The sequence below is a fragment of the Desmodus rotundus genome, chromosome 6 (assembly GCF_022682495.2).
Source record: "Desmodus rotundus isolate HL8 chromosome 6, HLdesRot8A.1, whole genome shotgun sequence".
In the NCBI taxonomy this organism is placed as follows: domain Eukaryota; kingdom Metazoa; phylum Chordata; class Mammalia; order Chiroptera; family Phyllostomidae; genus Desmodus; species Desmodus rotundus.
The window spans coordinates 22,964,592-22,988,782 of record NC_071392.1 but is presented as its reverse complement, the minus strand read 5'-3'; the positions used below and the strand labels follow the sequence as shown (position 1 = coordinate 22,988,782).

Genomic DNA, 24,191 nt, shown 5'->3' with positions numbered 1-24,191 from the left:
GGTAAAATTTTGTCCATTTATACACTACATCAGAGATCGTGCTATTTTATTTTCTTTTATTTTACTGTCACGGTTGAATGGACATTGTTAAGATTGGAATGCATTGCTTTTCGATATAAATAGTTCCCATCAGTAAATATACTCAAGCAAAAATTGACGACCATCTGTCAGAGAATAAGAGTGAATTTTTGCATTTACTAGTAAGTTAGACTAGCTGCATTTTAGTTTCCTTCAAACTCTAAAGTGTTTTAATTCTGAAATATGGAAATTCTTTTCAACACAAAAAATTTCAGTCACATGCCTTTTTAAGATGCTCACTCTTTATTAACTTGCTCGATCCTAACAACCACTGTGAATAACAAGGTACACAATTTTTATTTTTATCTTATGGATGAAGAAAATAGGGCCCTGAAATTTTTCATCTGGCTGGTCTGTAAAGAGGCAGAATCTGGAATAAGACGCAGTTTCCCTGGCTCTGGTCCTGGTCTTCAGTCACCATGTCTCTGGGGTGGACTTTATAACCCTAAGCGTGGCAGGAGAACGAACATCCAGACACAGGTGTAGGTAAGGGTTTGCTCATATGCTGCTCATTACAGGCACATTCATTCACAGGACTTACAGGAGAGGCAATATACAGGGTTGAGCTGGGATTTTGTACAGAACATAATGCAGGGTAAAATTGAAAAGTGGTAGCTACAGTAAGGTTTGGGTTAACACGAGTATCTCAGGAGCTTGGGAAGGATCAGGCTGATAAGAGATGTGTGAACATACTGTCAAGAGAGAATTGGTGCACAAGTCTGTAGAGAGAGGTGATTGACATTGGGAGCAGGGCATTGTGTCTGAGAGTGAGACAGAAGATGGAGTTTGACTGTGGACGTGTAAAATTCTCAGCACACACGGCCTGTACGCCTTTTCTCTAAGGTTACAAAGAATGCAAATAGTAACAATGAATCCTGAAAAACATAAAAAGAAATGGGGAAAAACTAAAAGAATACAGCTACTTACTATTCAGTGAAAATACTGTCTTTATACAGACTTTTAAATCAGTTGTTTTGAAAAAAAAAATCCCTGAACTTAAGTATGGAGTTGGTAACGTAAGGAAATAAATTGGGCATTTATGCTCAATCATAAAACTCAGTTTTCCCTAAGAAACTCTTCCATGCTGTATATACATATTGAAAACCAGATGGAAAATCCTGTTCATTTTTTATTGTCCTCAGTGTGGCTGGTGTTTTATCACTTGCCAAGTCAGGCCACCTGTGGCTCTGTCTTGGCAGCTCTCTGCTTAATAGGCCAGGCGTTCTGTTCACAGGAAGGGCCTCCTGAAGCCGAACTAAAAAGGCAGTCGTTCACATGACCAAGGTCCTGATAATAAGGATTTGCTGAATACATAATTTGACGTGTTTTGCTTTGAACAGACACACCATCCAGTGCTTTTGTTGGCACTGCTGCCAAAGACTTTTGCACACAAACAATTAGTGGCAAGTCGTTTGATTTTCCACACAGGAAACCCAGCACAGAACGGTCTGTCCTCTAAATATGCATCTTCTCTTTTCCTATTGTTTTCATTCTGTCAAACCCCAGCCACAAACACATTAGTAGACCGATTAGTGGGACAGGAGACCCCAAATTAGAGTCCCAAAACTCTCCCCAAATTAGGGTTTCAGAATCACTCAGAATGCAAGGTGGGCCTAGAGGACTCAGTAAATAATCTGACCAGAGGGGGAAGAAGAAATAATTAGATAAGATGCATAATGGGCTAGTTTTTCTGGAAGATGCTAAATAATGCCATAGTTTCATCTATTTTTGGTAGTCTGAAAAGTCTTTTATTTTTTCCTCCAGGGATTATTTTTCAAATTAAATTTGTTAGGGTAACATTGGTTAATGTTATATAAATTTCAGGTGTACAACTTTATAATATGACAGTTGAACGCTCCACTGTATGCTCAGCGCCCGAAGTCTAGTCTTCTTCATTCACCATATATTTGACCCTCATTGTCTTTCCCCTGTCCCCCTTCTCCTCTGCTAACCACCATCTCATTGTCTGTATACATAAAGTTTTTATTTGTTTTACTTGTTCATTTTTTCCTTTTTGTTTTATATTCCACGTATGATGAAGTCATACAGTTCTTGTCCTTTTCCATCTGACTTATTTCACTTAGCATAGTACTCTCAAGATCCATCTACATTACAAATGGCACTATTTCATCTTTTTAATGGCTGAGTAGTATTCCATTATACATATGTACCACCTCTTCTTTACTTAACCATTCATCGAAGGATACTTAGGTTGTTACTAGGCCTTGGCCACTGCAATGAACATAAAGGTACATATATTCACACCTTTATGAGTAAGTGCTTTCAAAACACTCATATGATAAAGGTACATATTCATACCTTTATGGATAAGTGTTTTCAAAATTTTGAGGTAAATGCCCCGAAGAGGGATTGTTGGGTGATATGGTAACTCTATTCTTAATTTTTTGAGGGACCTCCATACTGTTTTATAGTGACTGTACCAATTTACATTCTACCAGCTGTGTCTAAGGGCCCCTTTTCTCTACAACCTCACCAACACTTAGTTCTTGTGTTCTTGATAATAGCCATTCCAACAGGTATAAGGTGGCATCTCATGGTCTTGATTTGCGTTTTCTTTTTCTTTTAAAACTGTGCTAAATGTGGCCTGACCTCTAACATGAAATCTAAACAGCCATTTAACTTTGGGGAAAAACCATTGAGCACTCAGGTCTCAATTACACTCATTTATAGAACAAATATGCTGGAGAATTGATCCTTAGGACACGTCCAGTGGTTCTCAGTCTGGTCTGCACTTGTTATTCAACTGGGGAGCTCGGGAAAATGCTATTGCCCGTGGTCTATGTTTGGAGATTCTAATTTTATGGTTTGTTCTGAGACAAAGCCTGAGTAATAGAACATAAAACCTCGGCTGCACAGTAGAATTAGCCAGGGAGCTTTTAAAAATTAGCGCTTACTCTGCAGTGTTTCCTAAAACTTCCCAGGGGATATAATGTGTGACCAAGGCTGAGAGTCACTGCTTCAAAACAATATAATCTGCCATTTGGAAAAAAATTGAGGAGATATGTGGCTCTGCTGGCTCTGCACAGTGTGTGCATGTCAGATTGCTCACGCCATCCAGGCTGAGCACAGTTTGCAGCCCTAACTCTGAACGATCACGACCGTTCACCCATTTCTCTCAGAGAAATTTGCTGACCACTCAGGATATGCTGGGCTCTTTACTAAGTGCTTATAATCATGTTTGTAACCCTGGCACTTGTGTTAGAAGCTTTCTTTAAATCACAAAATTAGAAAAGCTGTAATATTTTTTATTATGGGGTATAAGATAAAGTACACAGAGATATTTATATTGGGATATCTATTCATCTTTTAAAGAGTAGTTTAAAATCCCATAGAACTTGCAATAGAAATTATAGTATATCTACATTATGAAATATTTAATCATAATCTGAAATATATAATTATTGACAATAATATTTCCATGATAACATGGTCTGGATTAAAGTATTTAAAAGAGATATTGGTTTTCCATTGTAGTGGGGTTAGGAATACTTTCAATTTATAAGTTTTCCTTTACTTAAAGCTTTAAAAATGTTCATGAGAACAAAAATCAGTTAAATGCTAAGGTCAGTTTGGCTCTATTAAGCATTTATTTGGTACTTATTTATTTTTTTGTTTTACCAGTTCATAAAAGGCCTACTAATTATTCTATAAAGTTTCTTGTAATCTTTGTTCTGAGAGAGACATACATACAAGGACAGGTGTTGTGAGTTTTGGGGGGGATAGCCCAGAAAAATAGTGAGTTAGCTGGGATTTTAAGAGGTATTGAGAGAAAGAAAATATTTTCAATTCTAACTATTTTCTAATTTATATGATTTAAAAGTGATAAAAAGAAACCTAAAACAAAAAGCACTAGGGGAGGCAGAGCAATCCCTCCCGACAAAGATGTCCACACACTAATTCCCAGAATATGTGACTATGTTACATTACAAGGCAAAGGGAGCAAAGGTTGCAGATGGAATTAGTTTGCCTGACCTTGAGTTTATCCAGGTGGGCCTAAGGTAATCACAAGAGGCCTTATAAATAAAAAAGGGCCTTGGGAGAGTCAGAGTGAAGTAGTAGTGTAAGAAAGGCCTGAGTCACAGCTGACTGACTTTGAAAATGGAGAGAAGGACTCTAAACCAAAGAATACCAGCGGCCTCTAGAAGCTGGAAAAGGTAAGAAAACAGATTCTCTCCTAGTGACTCCAGAGAAGAACACCCTTGCCCACGCCTTGATTTGAGCTCAGGGAGACCCATTTTGGACTTTTGACCTCCAGAACTGTAAGTTACTACATCCGTGCTTTTTTTTTGCTTATTAAGTTTGTGATCATTTGTCACAGCAGCAATAGGAAACTAATACAAGTGCTTCTATGACATATAATATGAAAAAAATACTGCCTGAAATGCTCATACTTTGGTTGTGAGTAAAGTCCTTTCTCACCCTTTCTCTACTCGGCTCCTCCCCCTCCAGTCAGAGGGAAGTTCCCGCTGTAGTTGTCCTGTTTGCTGCCGGTATATCAGTGATATCAGGGAAGCAGTGAAGCAGCATTGCTTTTCCTAAAACCCTGGGAGGGCTGTGAAAGACTGGAATGCCTGTTATGAAGTGTTGAATTGGGAAAAGTAGAAAATAATGCTTGGGATTTAATTTTAAAAAAATTTTTTATAGTAGCCAAGAAGGAGTTATTCTATTTCTTGAATTGAGGAAAAGGAAAACAATTGTAAATAACAATATGAGTGAAAATAAAAACAGAGTAATCTAGGCTATGGTAATCATCTTCATTATGGCTTAAGTACAAGAAAAAACCTATGCAATTGTATGAGGGTCTGGGGAATTTGCTTTATTATGGTTCATTTGCTTGGTTGGTTTTTCGATTGTTGAATGATCAGGGAGTTAGAAGTCATAAGATCATCATAAGAAAATGCCAAAATTATAAGTGAGCTAAATTCAGCAGCTGTAGCCAAAATAATGGGAATTGGTGTTCAACTTCTAAGGAAAATCTTGATGAAGAGGCCAATACCTGGAGAAGGAGGTGGCCTGTCTGAATCAGAAAATAAAAGCTGAGTATTGGTCAGCAAATCATAATCTCATGGTTGTTTCTGGGGCCACAGACTGTGAAACTGGCAAACAGAAAAAGCAATCACATAGTGATAAAGATAAGATAGATATATGTGAGAGGCCTGATTGCTCTGTTAATTATTGAACTGATTAATCCCTAGTAATTTGAGACCAATGATTTAGTAGTGTATTTCTGTCTCTTTTTTTCCTCTCTGAATGATTGAAGAGGTTGGGAAGGAATAAGGGGTACGTATGAAAGTTGGGAGAAGCAGAGGGTAGGGGGAAGGTGCAGAGAAGGGAGAAGAAGCTGGCAATCAACTTAGCGAATATACCTGTTTCCAGACAACTTTGAAGGTAGAGCATTAACTGTAATGAGCTATATAGCACATTTGTTTATCACAGGCATTATTATATTAAACTTTAAGATGTTGAATTATTTGATAAATATCCTCAAGTGCATCCAATACAAACATTAGTTCTGAAGACAAAATATTCAAGTCCCAAATAAACTCTGAATTACTTGAGGAGAAAACACAATTGAACAAGCAGGCTGCTAATTGGGCATGACAGAGCCTCCAAGAGATGTCAGAGCAACTTGGGGGCCTTTGAGCGGGTCTCTGATGCCTGACTTTATACAGCCACAGCTCCAAGCCTGGTTCTAGTATTTAAATATAATTAAACACGTATCACAAACTTCTTCATATAGCAGGCTTTGTCAGCAATGACACTGTTGACATTTTGAACAGGATGATTCTTTGTAGTGGGGAACTATGCTGTGCATTGCAGAATGACAAGTGGTATTCCTGCCCTCTTGTCCTCTAGCTTCTAGAGGTTTCCCACCTGGAACAACCAAAAATGTCTCCAGACATTGCCAAATGTCCCCTGGGGAGCAAAATCAACCATGGTTACGGATCACTGCTCTAGAGCAAGAAAAATGAAGTGTATCTGTTGTGCAGATTATCGATTATGCTAGAACGTTAGTCGTTGAATGCAAGTTGGTTTTAAAAATTAGTTTTTAGTTCTGACCAGTGTGACTCAGTTGGTTGGCGTTGTCCCACAAAGTGAAAGGTGGCTGGTTTGATTCCCAGTGGGGGCCCAGCCTTAGGTTTTAGGTTTGGGGCATGTGCAAGAGGCAACCAATCAATGTTTCTCTTCTCTTTTTGGGAAGAAAGATCTGGAAAAATGTAACTTTCATTCATAAATAGGTGGAGGAGTCGGGGAAATAGAGTAATAAAAAACATTTCTTTAAATTATTAGGTTAGATCACTTTTCATATATGCTCTTGATATGATTTCAAGATATGAGTTCCTTGTATAGGACAATGATTAACAAAGTGATTTGGGCATTGGGAGTTATACTGCTTGAATTAAATGATGGAGGGTGTATCCGTGATAACACTTTCATGAAGTGTAAGCCATTGAGTTAAGAAAATATGATCTGTTTGGATACAGCAGAGAGTGGCTCATAGTCAAGACTCTATTCCCACTTTCACTAGAGTAAAAATGTGTTTGTCCATGTTTTTCTAATTGTTATAGGTCCCTCCTTTAATTTCAGTGCCTGGCTCACAGAGAGTACAAGGAGACCTAAGCATGGGGATTCCAGAGTACTTCTTGGCCCAGGATGTGGGATTTAGGGTGTGTTTATGTACACACATAGTAGACTGGAGTCTTGTTTTATTTTAACACTTGGCACAAGCATATCTTGCTCTCTTTCAGTGAATAAAGACTGATGTTTCACCAAGAAATTTTATCTTAAAATAATCATATGCATGTCATAACTGTAATCTAAGAGTTCAAATGCAAAGAATTTGCGTGGCAGGAAAGTCGGTTCAAGTTTATGGAATAGAAATGAAAAACAAATAGAGGTGAGAAATGCATATGGATGCATGTTAAATGGAAGAACATGTTAATTGAAGAAATGCATACAGTTGTATGTATCTACCTTTAAATTTATCTGTCCATTTATGTCTGAGGTACTTATATCCATCATTTATTTTGCTACTGATCTATCATAAAGTGAATGCAAAGCACTTATAGAGAGCTTGACACACATTAAGAACTCAGCATATAATAGTTACCATATTTAAAAATTATCTATCACTTCCTGACTGCTTACAATGAGGATTTTGAGATGGTTAAGTTGAAAAAAGGATGGGTCCGCAAAACCTGAATGTAACTGGAATCTAATAACTGCTGACCAGGATACATTGGAGGATCTAAAAGAGAGTGAGATTTTAAAAGACATGCTTTCGGGATAAAGGAAACAAAAGCAAGGTGCATGGTGGGGCGAAGGGGATGGAAATAAAAGGCAGAACAGAATGTACTAACTGGGAAACAAGTAATCATCTGGGATGGTGATGGAGAAAAGAGCCAAGTACAGTAACTCCAGAAGAACATGGGAGTGGGTAAATAGTAATGAAAGAGAATAAAAAATGGGAAAGTTGATATTGAATAATAAAATCATCCTTAATGGTTTTTAATTATTTACAAGGGCTATAGCTCTTAACATTTTAAAGAAACTTTCCCAAGAGGGGAAGGATAGAACACTGAAATAGTTTTAATTAGACTAGATTTCTTTGGAATGGCCCTGTTGAAAATGATTCTAGATAATCTCCCATTAAAGCTAAATCATTAGGAACAAAAGATTTCTGGGAAGCGAAATATTTTAAGGGATTACTGACTTAGTTTATTAGAGCTCCTTGTATTTAATGCATTCACACTCCTTTGGTGCTGTTAGTTGGGTCACTGGGTTTCGTTGCCGAGGAAAAGCTGCTGGAAAGCCACAGAGTGATGCCAGGCAGGCCGAAAATGCCACATGATATTTCAGAGACTTTAAAAGTCAACCAGTTCAATGTGTTAAAAGATGATAACTGGAAGATTCCAAAGGCTAAGACTTTACATAAAATCTTTAATGTCAGGAAGTAATATATTATAAAATGTCATTCTTTCATGTTAGAAATGCACCAATGACAGAATCTTTTATAATAAAATATTCTTCTTTTAAAAGTAATGCACATTTCAGTATTGCTTGTATCCATTAAAATAGGTTCAATTGTATTTAATCCCCAAATGAAATTTTCAAAAGGACATAACTAATTCTCTCTCTCTCTTTTTTTATCATGTTCTCAATTGATAATATTGGCAGTAGGAAATAAACTTACTTTGTAATAGATTTGTGCCACATGTGAATAAAACTTTCAAAACTTTAAAAAACATTTATAAAACAGAATATTTTCAATTTCTACATTATGCAAATATATAGTGACATAAAATCTGGAGGATGCTGTTAGGGTAAAGGGACATTTTTATAGCCAGTGTGAGTGTGTGTGTGTGTGTGTGTGTGTGTGAAATGCATGCCTCATTAACAAAGATTTGCATTGTATAATGACCAACATACATAGGAAACATGGTTTTTTATTCACAACACTTTATGGTTTAGCTTGTTAAGGTTTTATTCTTTACAAAATTGCAATATTACAACACATTAATAGAACGTGAAATACATTTTATATAAACATGTATAAATTTTTTCCCAATCCATACATACTTTCAAGAGAATGTACCTTTTTAATCTTCAGAGGGATGTTTGTATTGAATTAAAGTGCATAAAAACGATTGGTACCAAATTCAATAGCTGTTAGAGCGTTGTAGCATTATGGCTTTTTTAGAAGCAATGTCCACTACTCAATCTGGAAAGATCTTCTGGGATTTGCTGTTTCAAAAAATTTCATAAAATTTTCCCCATTGATCGACTTAGTTACACTGGCCCTTCACTGACATGGGTGTTACTTCTGAAAGTCCATTGGCCAGAGCTCACCTTGGTGCAGCAACACTGCAGAAACTTTTTTTCTTAGCAAGAATGAGTAAAGACTCCTGAGTAGGAAAAAAAAAAAACAGTAATTAAAATATGTTTTTGTTTATTTTAAAATGCTTCATCCAAATCTTCAGAGAGGTCATTGAGGCATGAGGCAATCTCATGTAAAAAGTGGTATAATAAGGTGATCTAGCAGATTTTGCTGGTTTGTTAGCTCCAAGTCTAATTCAATGAATCCACCTTCTTAACCTACTTATTTCCTTCAGATTTGATAGTGGCATCCTGGATGAGATAGCTCTCCATTCATTAACTCAGCGGAGATGAATGCCAACTATTATCTGAAATATAAATGCCTGGAAATATGGATGTTCAAATGCCTATTATAGAGCTCTGCTACACAGTAGAGATTCGAGATGAAAAAAAGTTCATGGGAGCCATTTGGAGATGGGTTTACATGACTGAGAAGTTGTTTCCTTTGAGTTGTACAAAACCTATATGTTTTTTTTTTTTACCATAATCCTTTTGCCTAATGGATGCTATACTCCATTAAAAGAGCTTTAATATAATAACCATTAATGAGTCATAATATATATTTTAATCCTTTTTTTGTAAGGAATTATTTAATATATTAATAACAATATCTAAAACAATTGTAGGAGTAATGTTTTGAAGGAGAAGAGTGTTCTGTAAACATCATTCATCTTGGGGCACATCAGTAACATCCTGTTTGGCAAATATCTCTGTTGTCTACACAATGTACACATATTTTAAGACTGTGATCCATGTAAATTCTACATTTTTACTTTGTGATACCATCAGCCAAAATAAGAATCTCCACTGTAATGACACAGTAAAATCTAGCATCTGTATAGGCAGTGACTCAGGGCTGAAGAAAATCAAGCACACAACCTTGGAAACAATGATATTAAAATTACTAGAGGGTGAGGGGACAGCTGATTTTACATCTTTTTTTTTTTGTTGCTCCATGGAAAGTAAATTATTGGACTGGGTTACATGGTATACAGGTTAGAGACCAGTAGGGAAGGAGGCTCTGCCTCTCCAAACAACAATCAATGAGAAAAAGTCAATCCAAATAATGATAATTTAAAATTTCAGAATCATGTGCCACTTAATATTAGTAAGAGGGTTTGCAACCCATTTATCTTACATTTTGACATGCTTAAGAGCACAGGCAGGAAAGCTTGAAGTACACAAGCCAGTATAGCAATATTCCATGAAATCAATTCACTTAACTGAAGAACTTGTGGAAAGGTCTATAGATGGAAAGTTTAGTTACGATATCGCCAAAAGTCTATACTTTTGGAGCAGATGGCCGAACAAAACTGAACATTTTGGATCCACTCATTTGCTGATGGGCACTTAGGTTGCTTCTGGTACTTGGCTATTGTAAATTGTGCTGCTTTGAACACTGGGGTGCATAGCATACAACTGTAATTGAATAACAATAAAAATTTTTAAAAACCCCAAAACCCTGAACATGTTTACTAGATTGTGATTCAATTTACAGAATTGAACCAGTGAATAGTGACTAATGCCTCTGGGGCTAAGTAAGTTCCTAAAAGCCAACTTTGTAGAGCATCTCTGTACCTAAATTCAGCATTCTAAACTTGAACTCAAAACTGATAACCTATTAGACTCAGTGCAAAATTCTGATCTCTTAGGAAGTTGTGACGTTTGGTTTCCAAAAATGTAATAAACATATGAAACATGTGGTCATATTTTCTTCTATACTGAATTCATTCTATATGAAGAGGATCTTCTGATGTCCAACTTTTTATCCAGTTTAGAATGTAGCCCATTCCAGCTACATCAGTTCTGGAATGGAGGCTTTAGTCTGTTGCTTAACCAATCTGGTATGGAAAAGAAAAGATGTAACTTATAATATCCTTTTGTCTAAAGGCTGTTAAGTTTAATTTTATCAAGATTCCCTTATAATTGCTAGGTGATATTGATTCTCAGCAGATTCTATGAGATGCTAGCAATTAACCAAATTAAAATTTTTTTTTCAATTTCACTTTATATCACTTTCAGGTGTACTTTCAATCACTTTCACTTTTCACTTTGTATCACTTTCAGGTGTACATCTTAGTGGTTGAGCAGTCATATACTTTACATCATGTTCCCCTCAGTATTTCCAGTACCCGCCTGGCACCATACACAGTTAAAGCAATATTATTGAATATATTTCCTATGCTTACTTTCCTGGGACTATTTTGCAACTAGCAGTTTGTGCTTTTAATCCCTTCACATCTTGTACCCAGTGTCCCAACACTCTCTCCCCTCAGGCAGCCATCATTTCTCTCTACATACCTCTGAGTCTGTTTCAATTTGTTTATTTATTTTGTTCTCTAGATTCCACATATAACTGGAATCATGGTATTTGTCTTTCTCTGACTGACTTATTTCACCTAACGTAATACCCTCTGGTTCTATCCATGCCGTTTCACAAACAAAATTTCAATGAAAGAATAGAAGATCATGCTACCTTGTTATCAGGACCTTTTTCATATTATGAGACTATTAGCAATGTCAAAACTGGGTTGTAAAAACCCTGGGTTATTGTGGATAAGTATGTATTAGAGCATACATTGGTCAAACTATAAACTCTTGTATAGAAGAAATAATTACTTTAAGTTAACTCAATCACTATTTGAGCCCTCATTTATGTGTAATAACAGAAAATGTGATTTCGGTAAGTTTCTCATTTGACTCAGGCATTTTGTGAATCTGGATGTGCAAAAAGCAATTCTTATTTTTCTTTTCTTTTTTAAATTTTTATTGTTATTCAATTACAGTTGTATGCCTTTTCTCCCCATCCCTCCACCCCACCCAGCTGAACCCACCTCCCTCCCCCACCTCCACCCTCCCCCTTGATTTTGTCCATGGGTCCTCTATAGTAGTTCCTGTAATCCCCTCTCCTCACTGTCCCCACCCCACTCCCCTCTGGCTATTGTTAGATTGTTCTTAACTTCAATGTCTCTGGTTATATTTTGTTTGCTTTTTTCTTCTGTTGATTATGTTCCAGTTAAAGGTGAGATCATATGGTATTTGTCCCTCACCTTCTTGCTTATTTCACTTAGCATAATGGTTTCCACTTCCATCCATGTAATTCTTATTTTTCTATAGCCCAGCTTAATTCCTATTTCAAGTTTCTGTTCTACATTTAGGTAGAAAATATAGTCAATTCTCACATGTTCTGGTGGTATGCTTTGGGGAAATGCATCTGTCCTGTGGTTCTCAGCTTCTGTCTAAATTGGCATAAGCAAGATGTTCCATCTTGTTCTCTGGTGTCAATGCTGTCAGTTGGTATATGCTGAGGTACATTCATTTTCACCTGGGCTTAAAACTATAATCCATGCTCATCACCTAAGATTTTTTTTTTCCTGAGTTGTGTCTTTGACATGTCTTGGAATCCACTGACTTTGTCTTCTCCTTGGAAATACATGGAAGGTTCAGCTGGTTCCCCTCCTCCTCTTCAAGGCTACAGAAGATTCTGGGCTACCTTGGGTCATCTGTGACAATGGACAACCTTTTTAGCAATCTCTACTCTATTGCTTTTATTCTATTATGGTATGTGAAACATTTTCGAAGATGTCACTTCCCAAGTTTTCAGAAAGACATTGGACACTCTTCTTTTCTCTGAACAATCCATATTTTTAGAGAATGTCATATGCAAGTGATCATGTTGCATTGTCTGTCTCCTCTCCCTCTGGGTGTAATCCTGGAGTGTGCAAGGTTGCTTCAGAGGCAAGTGTGCACGCACTCTTACTCCACCGTTGCTCCTTCCTTCTCTCTCCCCAACTATTGCTCGCTTCAGATCGGGGTCAGAAAACTGATACTTACATCATCATTCATTCTTCTTAAATATATTACTTGTGCAGATATTTCCGTTTTTCATCTTACTGTCTCTGCCAGGACTTTTCATAAGTTTTATTTTGATGTAGAAAGGTTGAGGACGGACTCTTTTACCTCCAGTCTCAATCAGCTATGACCTCACCTCTCCAGAGTGAGAAGCCAACACTACCCTATCTGTTAACCAAAATGGGGATTCAATTATGATGCAAAAGGAGACACTAAGATATGATAGGTGCATGAGTGACATGAAAATTCTATTCCCACTACATTTCCATTTACAATGAAAGGTTTTGATAAGAACAAACATTTGTAATATTTATTACAAGCATAAAGTAATACAGAATAAACAAATTTGGGGAAAACACCAAACATCTAAACCCTTCCCTAAATGTGAGGCACAGACAAAATGGTTCTCCTGCCTGTATGTGGGACAGGTCTTGCTTTGACCTCCTCAAATGTAAAAAGAGAAGTGCTGAAAAAGAAAGTGCAAATTGCACAAATCCATCTATTCTCAGTATTGTGTACATAATGCAAATCAATACAATTGCCTGGCAAATCTTCAAAGAGAAAATTTGTGAGTCTACAAGGCACAGGCAGGTCACTGAATTTTGTTAAGAGATTGAAAAGGCAAGGCTGGTGTTCTTGTGTGAAGTAACATTTGTCATATAAAGCAATAAATACATTGAGGCCAAACGATAAGCCATATGACAAAGTCAGTGAAGAAGAAAAATCAATCTTTATATTCATTTTCTCCTAAAAAGGCACTTCCCCCTATCTTTTCATGTCTGCTCACCATTTGGTTTTTTGTCAAGGTTCTTAGTTTCCCACAATGACTCATTTGCCTGGAACAATCAGCATCTAGACTAGAATAGATAGATAGTGGGGATTTGTGTGGGTGCGTGTCATGGCCAACCAGCCCTTATAACAGGAAGAGGAGAGCAAAGATGTGTGGGGCTCTCACCTGCCTTTACATGGTCTCACTATAACTTTTAAAATATGCCAAATAAAATTTCCACTTCTATTTAAATCACCTTGGAGGCCTCATCTTACTTCCCCCCCAAAGCTCATTAATATCCTAAATATCCAACGTTATTGAGACTCTTCTCTCAATGGACATACCGTTTCTCCTGTAAACAGAAACACGAGCAGGCAAGTCCACATACAGCATAGGCAACCATTAAATATCACATGCAGTCAAATAGCCCAGAGATAATTCTACCCTTTGAGCATATAATTCCTTCTTATCATATGTCTTATCTTTGCCTCTCTTTTCTTTTTACTTCCTTTTCTCCTTCTATTTAATAATAGGACATATAAACTCAGAGTTATATCTGCCTGTTATGAACACATATCATTCTCTTTCAAAAGTGTTATTTTTTTAATAACAGGGTATATGATAGTTGTAGGGATATATCATATTATTTTAAAATCATGTTCTAATGTTTGATATTTAGGTTGTTTCTGATCTATTATGGACAGCTCTGTAAAATACACTTATAATCCTTTGTGCATTCTTCTAACTCATTTTTTGGATAAATTTTTGAATTTGGAGCCATTAGATCTGAGTTATGAGCATTTTTATACTCTTTGATACATGTTAAGTTGTTCTCCAGAAATTTTATACTGATTTAAATTTTCACAGGCTACAGTCACTTTGCGTTGAAATTAAATGCCCTTGCAGGTTGGCATTCTGCCTGCCAGAGGAAGATATTCTTTTATTATGGTTTGGTGGAATAATTTGCAATAATTCATATGTTGATTATTATCATGTTACACTAATCTAGACCTGACATCAATTTAGGAGGGCCTATGCATTATGCGAGGAGAGACAGATTATTTTTCTCTATATAGTTCATGAGAACATATAAAAATATTGTGGCATAAATGAAACTATATAACTCATATGCATATGAACATATATAACCCCAATCAATTATTTTTAATATATTTTATTGATTATGCTATTACAGTTGTCCCATTCCCCCCCCTTTATTCCCTTCCACCCTATACCACCCCTTCCACCCACATTCACCCCCCTTAGTTCATGTCCATGGGTTGTATGTATAAGTTCTTTGGCTTCTACATTTCCTATACTATTCTTAACCTCCCCCTGTCTATTTTGTACCTGCCATTTATGCTACTTATTATCTGTACCTTTTCCCCCATCACCCCCATCCCCTTCTCTGCTGATAACCCTCCATGTGATCTCCATTTCTGTGATTCTCTTCCTGTTCTAGTTGTTTGCTTTGTTTGTTTTTTGTTTTTGTTTTAGGTTTCATTGTTGATAGTTGTGAGTGAGTTTGTTGTCATTTTACTGTTCACATTTTTGATCTTCTTGTTTTTCTTAGATAAGTCCCTTTAATATTTCATATAATCAGTGTATGGTGATGATGAACTTCTGTAACTTGACCTTATCTGGGAAGCACTTTATCTGCCCTCCCATTCTAAATGATAGCTTTGCTGCATAGAGTAATCTTGGATGTAGGTCCTTGCCTAACCCATGGACATGACCTAAGGAGGGGGGGATTGCTGGAGGGAATGGGATACTGGGTGGAGGGGGGGGCAAAGGGGAACAATTGGGACAACTGTAATAGCATAATCAATTAAATATGTTTAAAAAAAATAAAATGTTTTTTTAAAGATTTTATTTATTTATTTTTAGAGAGAGGGAAAGGGAGGGAGAAAGAGAGGGAGAGAAACATCAATGTGTGGTTGCCTCTCATGTGCCCCCACTGGGGACCTGGCCTACAACCCAGGCATGTGCCCTGACTGGGAATTGAACCAGTGACCCTTTGGTTCACAGCCTGCACTCAATCCACTGAGCTACACCAGGCAGGGCAAAAAATACAAAATGTTTTAATGCTGTTGTAAATTACATAATGACTACTAACCTGGAAAATGAATTTATTGTATGAAAATGTATTCACATAAACATTAATGTTAAAATGATTCTAAGTTTTAGAAAATTGTACAAGATGAACCTTAAAAGAAAATAATTTAGACAGATTAATTTCAAATACTTTCAGATTATAAAAAATCAGTTGTCATTTTATTTTAGTTACGCATGGAAAACAATTTTTATTACACATATTTGAAATTTTTTATTATTAAAATGTATTTTTAAGCTGTTCAATACAGAGCTATTAGAGAAATAAGTGTATTTTAATGATAGGAACTAGATCTGAAAATCACCTCGGTCTTTCCTCTTTTTCTATATGTGCTTTGAAGGTTATCTAATATGTATCTTAATGTCACAGTAATTTTTATGGTACTAATAGCCTGATTGTCTTATGCAGAGGCCAAAAATCCTCAGCATCATATACTTGAATTTAGCGTGAACTCTTTGTAAGGCTGAATAGTAGCCCTGGGAGCAGTGCATGTGGTGGAAATGGCCTTGGAATTGAGCGAGGATGACAGGGTTCTAGACTCATCTTGCCACTTGCTCTCCACTCTTAGGCACATCTCTGAGCCTTTATTTTCTCTTCTCTAAATGACAATTAGTAGTAGTAGCACTTATATGGTTTCTGGGAGGACCACAGCATAAAATACTTTTGCCTTCTGTGAAAATGCTACTGAGTGCCCTACAGACGTAACAAATTGAAGTGCATTTGGCATACAAACGGATTGGCTGCTGCCAGATTTAAGTTTTACAATAAACATACATGGCAAAATCCTTCTGGAAAGTCTTTTCTTGCATTTATCAATATCAACAGATTGTTATTGTAAGTCAGTTTTAAAAGGCTTTGGTATAACTGACAAATAAGACCATTTGCCATCCTCAGACTCATAGAGCAGTGGGGGGAAATGTTTGTTTCAAAATTTTATATTTTTTGTCAGAGAAAGTAGATACAAGTATCAACTGACACCATGATAATGAGTGAACATTACTATCACCAACTGTTTTTTTTGTCTGAGAAATCGTCACAGGGAAGAGGAGCCTGAAGATATAATAAATAAATGTCATACTGCATCCTGAATGGTATCCTGTAATAGAGAAAGGATACTAAGTACAAACTAAGGAAATACAAATAAACTATGGACTGAAGTTTATGATGAGGTTTATTACTTGTAACAACTGTATGGTACTAACTTAAGATGTTGATATGTTGATAGTAGGAGAAACTGGCTGTATAGTATGTGGAAAGTCTCTATACTATATTTCTAATTTTTCTGTAAATCCAAAAGTTTTCTAAAATGAAAGTTTACACAAAAACATTTAAAGAGAACCTACATTGTGATGGTTTTTTTAAAAAACAGCATATTTTATTTATGTGTGAACTTCCCCAGTTACAATAAACATAGGGTTACAAGGATCCAATCTTAGTCTTTAAAAGGACTAAGTCTTTTTAAAAGGTCTTAGTCTTTAAAAGACTCTTTAAAAGAGTCTTTGACTCTTCCTAACAAAAACCTTCGCTGCACAAACTGGGCATGCTGAGATAACCTATAGACTATTATTAATCATTGCTAACACAAGTTTTTAAGCTAACTAATCAAATTACAGTTTGTTTTCATACCAGACTTAAACCTTTTTGTGACCTTTCTAGTATCAAATTGTTAATCTATTTATGAGTTAACAAGTGGTAAAAATGATGTTGCCTCCTTGGGGTGAATGATAAACTAAATCAAGCATGTCACCTACATGTAGAAAGAGATATTGTGGCAAAGATTCATGAGTGATCAACATAATTCCCTTGAGAAGATAGAGAATGGCATGTTGAGAATCCGTGGTTACCCAGAATTACTGCTTGCATCTGTAAATGTGATCTCAGATAATGTACCACTCTTCCATACTGACTGAATTACTTTCAACACTACGTAAAATAAACCAATTTTGTTCATTCAAGTAGAACAAAATAACTGTACTTTGTCAGAGTTAAAGATGTGTGTTAAGATTGCATAGGAACACAAATGAAAACTTGATACCAGGATGGACAGTATGGTTTTGGGGGATGATCTTTGGGATCTGTATATTGCTATATAATATAAGTTTAAAGTGTTCAATCTGTCAAAAAGTATGAATTTGTGAGCAGTAAATGTACGAAAACTACTGGATGCCAGGCAGGGGCTCAAACAGGGATGAAAATAGTGCCTGTTCCCAACACTCAGAATGGAAAACCTCCACGTAAACAAGACCTTGGGTAGGAAACACAGAGACGGTGACCTAGTTTCAGTAGCTGGGGTAAGATAGGCCTGGAATGAGTAGTACATCTAATAGATGTTCAAAAAGTTTCCATGGAAATTGTTTTGTTTTGCATATTGCTTTCGGAAGGCTTTTTTAATTTTGATTTTTTGAAGCCAAAGTCGTTGTACTGGTGAGTTTATTTTTTCAAGGCAAAGTCATGTACATGTTAATAAAAATTATTAGCAAGCTAATACAGCTGTGTTATAATGGGAGCTATTTAGCTAAGGTGTGGTATCCTCCTTTATCAGAATAAGTTATCTCATTTTACTTAATATGCTTGAACTTGCATTTACCCTAGGGAAATCAATGGTTTTTAGTTTGGTAAAGTAAGTTCTGGAACTCGTTGCCCATAAATACCTCAGAAAAGTCCACATTTTAAAGAATGAGACGTAATAAAATAAGTACATTTTATACTGTTACCAACATTTTTGAAAGATGTTATCTTCTTTGGAATAGTACCTTTCTGTTTAATGACTTCTGTTTAACCACAGTAATAAATATAACAGTAATTACATTCAAGGAATAATTATTTCATATCACTGAGGAAATATTAAAAAATTATAAATAAAAAATCTCAAGAAATAACAGTACATACTAAAACAATTCATAATATAATATCTCAGAAGAGTAAGACATACGTTTGTTTTATGGTATTGCTTCATGAGTTCAACATATGAAGGACAGCTTCCCTGAGTCATGCTTGGCATGTAAGTAAATGTACAAGTTCTGGCATTTCTGATATTATGGGAGCTGCAAGTCAGACCCGCATTAAAAAGAAAACATTGTTGCAGGTGGAAAAACCACTGCAAATTAGTGAATAGGGGTCATAGTGAATAGGGGTCACTTGTGTGTTAAAGTTTTCCAGCATATATTAGCTATGAATGGCTTTTGATTACAGGATAAATATGAATACACACACATAAACATACATACATATATGTTTTAAAAAATTGAAATTAAACCTTAGTAGAAATTCAACAGCAACCCTGTGGACTCCTTGGAATTTGGAGAACACAACTTCAAGTCTATAGAAATGGAAAGGAGGGTTTTTTCAGGAACTACTATAGAGGACACGTAGACAGAACCAAGGGGGAGGGTGGAAGCAAGAGAGGGAGGTGGGTTTGGCTGGGGTGGGGGGGAGGGGTGGGGAGAAAATGCAGACAACTGTAACTGAACAACAATAAAATAATTATAAAAAAAAGAAACGGAAAGATTTTCAAATCCCTACTCCCCAGCTTTGTTGGGGCTGATAGAAGAGGAGATGCTTTGCTTAAAATTCCAGACATTTTTCTTCCCTTAAGGTTTAAAAGCAAACATGGAAAAAAATGGAATAGTATTTCAGAATAATATTTTGTATCAATTGAGTTAAAAATTATAAATCAAATTATATTGGACTTGATAATATATTTTCGAGAATAGAATATTTGATGTAGATCTTCCTTATTGAGCTATTAACAGTTTAACTTTGGTGATAATTTAGTAAGATTCATTGATAACTGAGAGAACATCAGACCTGTTATTATACCTATGAGTATTACAATTTATGTGAATTTTAATCCAATTCTGATGCCTTCAACTGCTCTCTTTTGTGAGCAAATGTAATTTTTATATCTGTAGGCCAAAATAATAATAATAATAATAATAATAATTAATAATAATAAAGGCTTTTCTAAAGGAGAAAACAAAAGCCAAAGTTTAAAAAAGTGCATTTCTAAGCCAACATTCTCCTAACAAAATACCCATACTCTAGTCAAATTTAGTTATTACCATACTCTATAATTTTGTATCTTTTTCACATGCAAATAGATGGTTGCTGCCATATGAAGTCATGCTATGGGGCAAATTTATCTGAGGGTGACTTAGGATCCTTTGTAATGTTGGTAGCTAGATTTTCCATGCATAATGGAAGATTCCAAAAAGTAAGAAGTTCTTAATTAAACTCATATTACTAATAGGTGGAGAACTGTGGAGAGAATAGTTTTGTCTGAACATTTCTTAACGTTATTCCTTAAACAGGAAGCATGTGCAATCCTCACAAGCCACGCCCCCCACTCCGCCACCCCCATCTGGGATGCAGTTTTCACAGATGAGGAGTGTTTTTGTATTTTGTTTCTAACATCCTCTCCAGAGGCGGTCTGTGTTGCAGCTTGTTTCTCTGCTCCCCCCTGCTGTTCCAACCCCACTGTAGCCTTCACTGCCCCCACCCCCAACCTGCAACTGAGGACGCTACTTCAGTCTTTTCTTGGTGCTATTATATTCTGAATACTTAGGAATGTTTCCTGTAATCTCTCTATGCAAACTGTGTATAACTCACCAACTGCTTTCTGTCACCGTTTGGTGTACCATGCTTCCTCTCTCCTGGCTTGCACGAAATAACTTCCTTCTACTCCTTCTATTCTTCCATCCTAACACAAGGATGTAAAATGAGGAATATAAACTGGCACCTCTAAAGGATGTTATGATTGGTCAATAAATCAGGAGGGGTAAGCTCCGATTCTTTGGAAACCTGGAATATTTTTAAGACCCTAGAAATAACACTGTTCTCAAAAACAACACGAAAGCTATTTATGTGCATTAACTCATGATTACTATACACAAGTGATGAATGAGAATCAAGCTAGAGAACTTAAATGTCATAACTTGATTTATTCACAAAACAGCCCATTCTACTTTTTAAAGTGTTAGTGTTCAGGAGAACTTGTAGGAAGCTCAAGCATAAGGAAGTCACGGGTTAAAAAATGACAGATAAAGGTAAGAAGGAAAAGGGGACCTGGGCGACAGTCCGTGTGAGTACTACTACTGGGCGAAGGCCACTTCTCGTTTCCTCTTCTTTGTAAGACAGGGTCAGTGTCCTTGGTTTGTGATTTTTTTCCCCGAGTTTCACTCTGACATTCCTTAAAGGGTGATGAGCTATTAATGATATTGACATTAAGTTCTTCTTCTAGATTAAAGTAAAGTACAACATCCACAGCCTTTGAAAAGAAAATTAGTCCTGACCTTGATTTTAGGATCCATTAACTTGGATGATGAATCTGCCAAGAAAGAAACAGCATGAAGGAAAATTGTTAGAAAAAATTGACTTTATCTACTATTTCTAGAACAGACATGTAGACAAACGTTACCACATGAAAGATGTTCTTTAGGACAACAGGTGCTTTGTCATTAGATGTTTACCCATATTTAGTTACTATATGGCTAACATCTTGCACCATAAATGTGGCATCCAACAGGGACAGGAGTGTGGTTATTAATATATGTGAGTGGGCTAGGATCTTAGATCATGTTGGAATGAGTGCTGGACTAAAGTTAAGATTTATAACAATGTGAAAAATGTGGGCTGACAGTAAGTAGAATTTTAAAGTGCCTTGGAACACTAATAATTCATATGCCACTTCATTTCTTTCTATTCATGTCTGATATTCATGTTAATGTAGATAATTAATAGGAAATCACAATTTTCTTCTTTTACTGAGATATAATTGATATATAACATTGTGTAAGTTTATGTTGTACAGTGTGTTAATCTGATATATTTATACATTGCAATATGATGACCACTTATAGCATTAGCTAACACCTCTAGTGCATCATTGTATTATTTTATGTCTTGGGAACAATTAAGATCTAGTCTCTCTGCAACTGTGAAGTTTATGAACACAGTGCTGTTGTCTATTATCACTATGCTGTGCATTAGATCTCCAGGACTTTTGTAATCTACTGGTTTCAGTTTGTACTTTTCCACAACATCTCCCTAATTCACTCAACTCCCACCCTGTGGGGGGCTTTTTAAGATTCCACATATCAGTGACATCATAAAATATTTGTCTCACATAGCACAATGCCATCAAGGGTTATCCATGTTGTCTCAAATGGCAGGGCTCCCTTCATTCTCAGGGTTGAATAATATTTTACTGTATCTATCTATAGTAACTTCTTTATCCATAATCACAACTTTATCCATTCATACATCAATGGACACATAGTTTGTTTCTACGTCTTGGTTATCATAATTTATGCTGCAATAAACATAGGAATGCATATATCTCTTTGAGATAATGACTTCATTTCATTTGGATATATACCCAGAATACGGTTGCTAGATCATATGGTAGATAGATTTTTAATTTTAAGGAGCCTCCATACTGTTTTCCACAGTGGCTGAATCAATTATATTTCCACCAACAGTGCATGAGGGTTCCCTTATTTCCACATTCTTGTCAACATGTTATTTCTTATCTCTTTGATGCCAGACATTCTAACAGGTATGAGATGATACTTTATTATTGTAGTTTTTATTTCATTTCTCTGGTTATTAGTGATATTGAGCATCTTTTCACCTATCTGTTGGCAATTAGATATCTTTTTTGGGGGGGAAATGTCTACGTAGTTTATCTACATGTTTTTAAACCTTATTTTATTTGTTATTGAGTTGTATGATTTCTTTAGTTATTTCAGATATTAATCCCTTATCTGACACATGATTTGCAAATATTTTCTACTTTTCAATAGGTTGCCTTTCATTTTGTTGATTATTTCCTTTGCTGTGCAGCTTTTTAATTTGATGTCATCCCACTTATTGATTTTTGCTTTTGTTGTTTGAGCCAAAAAATCATTGCCCAGTCCAATGTCAAGGAGTTTCTGCTCTATTTTCTTCTAGGTATTTATGGGATCACGTCTCATGTTTAAGTCTTTAATCCACTTCAAGTTTATTTTGGTGAGTGGTGTGAGATAGGAGTCCAGGTTTCATTTTTATTCTTGTGGTTATTCAGTTTTCACAACATCACTTGTTGAAAAAAGTATCTTTTCCCTGTTGAGTGTTCTTGACCCCCTTGTCAAATATTACTTGACCAGGGGTTTATTTCTGGACTCTATTTTTTTTTCATTGCTCTGTGTCTATTTTTATGCCAGTACCATACTGCTTGAATTATTATAGCTTTGTAGTATACCTTGAAATCAAGAAGTGTGATGCCTGTAGGTTTGTTGTTCTTTTTAAAATTTTAATTGGGGTATGTGTGTGTGTATGTGTGTGTGTGAGAGAGAGAGAGAGAGAGAGTTTGATTTGTTGTTCCACTTATTTATGCTTTTATTGGTTGATTCTTTTATGTGCTCTAACCAGGCGTCAAACCTGCAACCATGGCTTACGGGGATGATGCTCTAACCAATTGAACAACCCAGCCAGGGCCTTTATTGTTCTTTTTCAAAATTCTTTGGCTATTCAGGGTCTTTTCTGGTTCCATACATATTTTAGGGTTGTTTGTTTATTTCTGTGAAAAATGTTATTGGAATTTTGATAGGGGTTATATCTTTAAATGAATCTTTAGATGGCTTTACGATAGTATGAACATTTTAACAATATTAATTCTTTTGATCCATAAATAGAAAATACCTTTCCATTTGTTTGTGTCTTCTTCAATTTCTTTTATCAAGGTCTTATAGTTTTCATTGTACCGATCTTTCACTTCCATGGTTAGTTTTATTCCTGAGTATTTTATTTATTTATTTTTGATGCTATTGCAAATGGCATAGTTTTATTTCTTTTTTAGATGTTTTATTGATAGTGTATAGAAATGCACCTGATTTCTATATCTCGATTATATATCCTGCAGCTCTATTGAATTCATTAATTAGTTCCAACAGTTTGGGGGTTGACTGATTAGGATTTTTTGTACATAAAATCATATTACAGCCATACCTCAATACCCGCTGGCTTCAGAACTCATCAAACCCTGTACCTATCACAGTTTGACAAGAAAAAATAATGTTTCAGCACTGAGCACTTGCTCAGGACTCATCGCACTTGCTAGCACTTGTATGAGTCTTGACACTGTCCTGCAAGAGAAAATGCTTCATCACTCATTCCTTGCTTGGTACTTGGTTTTGTCACTCATCATGAGTTCTGGTATGAATTAACAACGAGTACCGAGGTACCACTACATCTGTAAATAATGACAATTTTACATCTTCCATTTAGATTTGGATGACTTTCATTTATGTCTTGCCTAATTACTATTTCCAGGACTTCCAGTACTGTGTTGAAAAAGAGAGTGAAAATGAGCACCCTTGCCTTGTTCCTGATTTTAAAGGAGAAGCTTTCAATTTTTCACTGTGGAGTATGATACTAGCTATGGGCTTGTCATATACTACCTTTATTATGTTGAGATTTGTTCCTTTCATACCAATATGTTGA

The 24,191-nt window shown here is 35.9% G+C and overlaps 1 long non-coding RNA gene across 1 annotated transcript in view; it reads left to right on the top strand.

Annotated features, from left to right (window-relative positions):
* The first annotated feature begins 4,146 nt into the window (after nucleotides 1–4,146).
* LOC128781238 (uncharacterized) overlaps nucleotides 4,147–24,191 on the top strand; it is an 86,957-nt gene continuing 66,912 nt past the window's right edge. Inside the window, exon 1 of the long non-coding RNA XR_008427181.1 lies at nucleotides 4,147–4,253. This is a non-coding gene — a long non-coding RNA (uncharacterized lncRNA). The remainder of the gene's footprint in view (nucleotides 4,254–24,191) is intronic.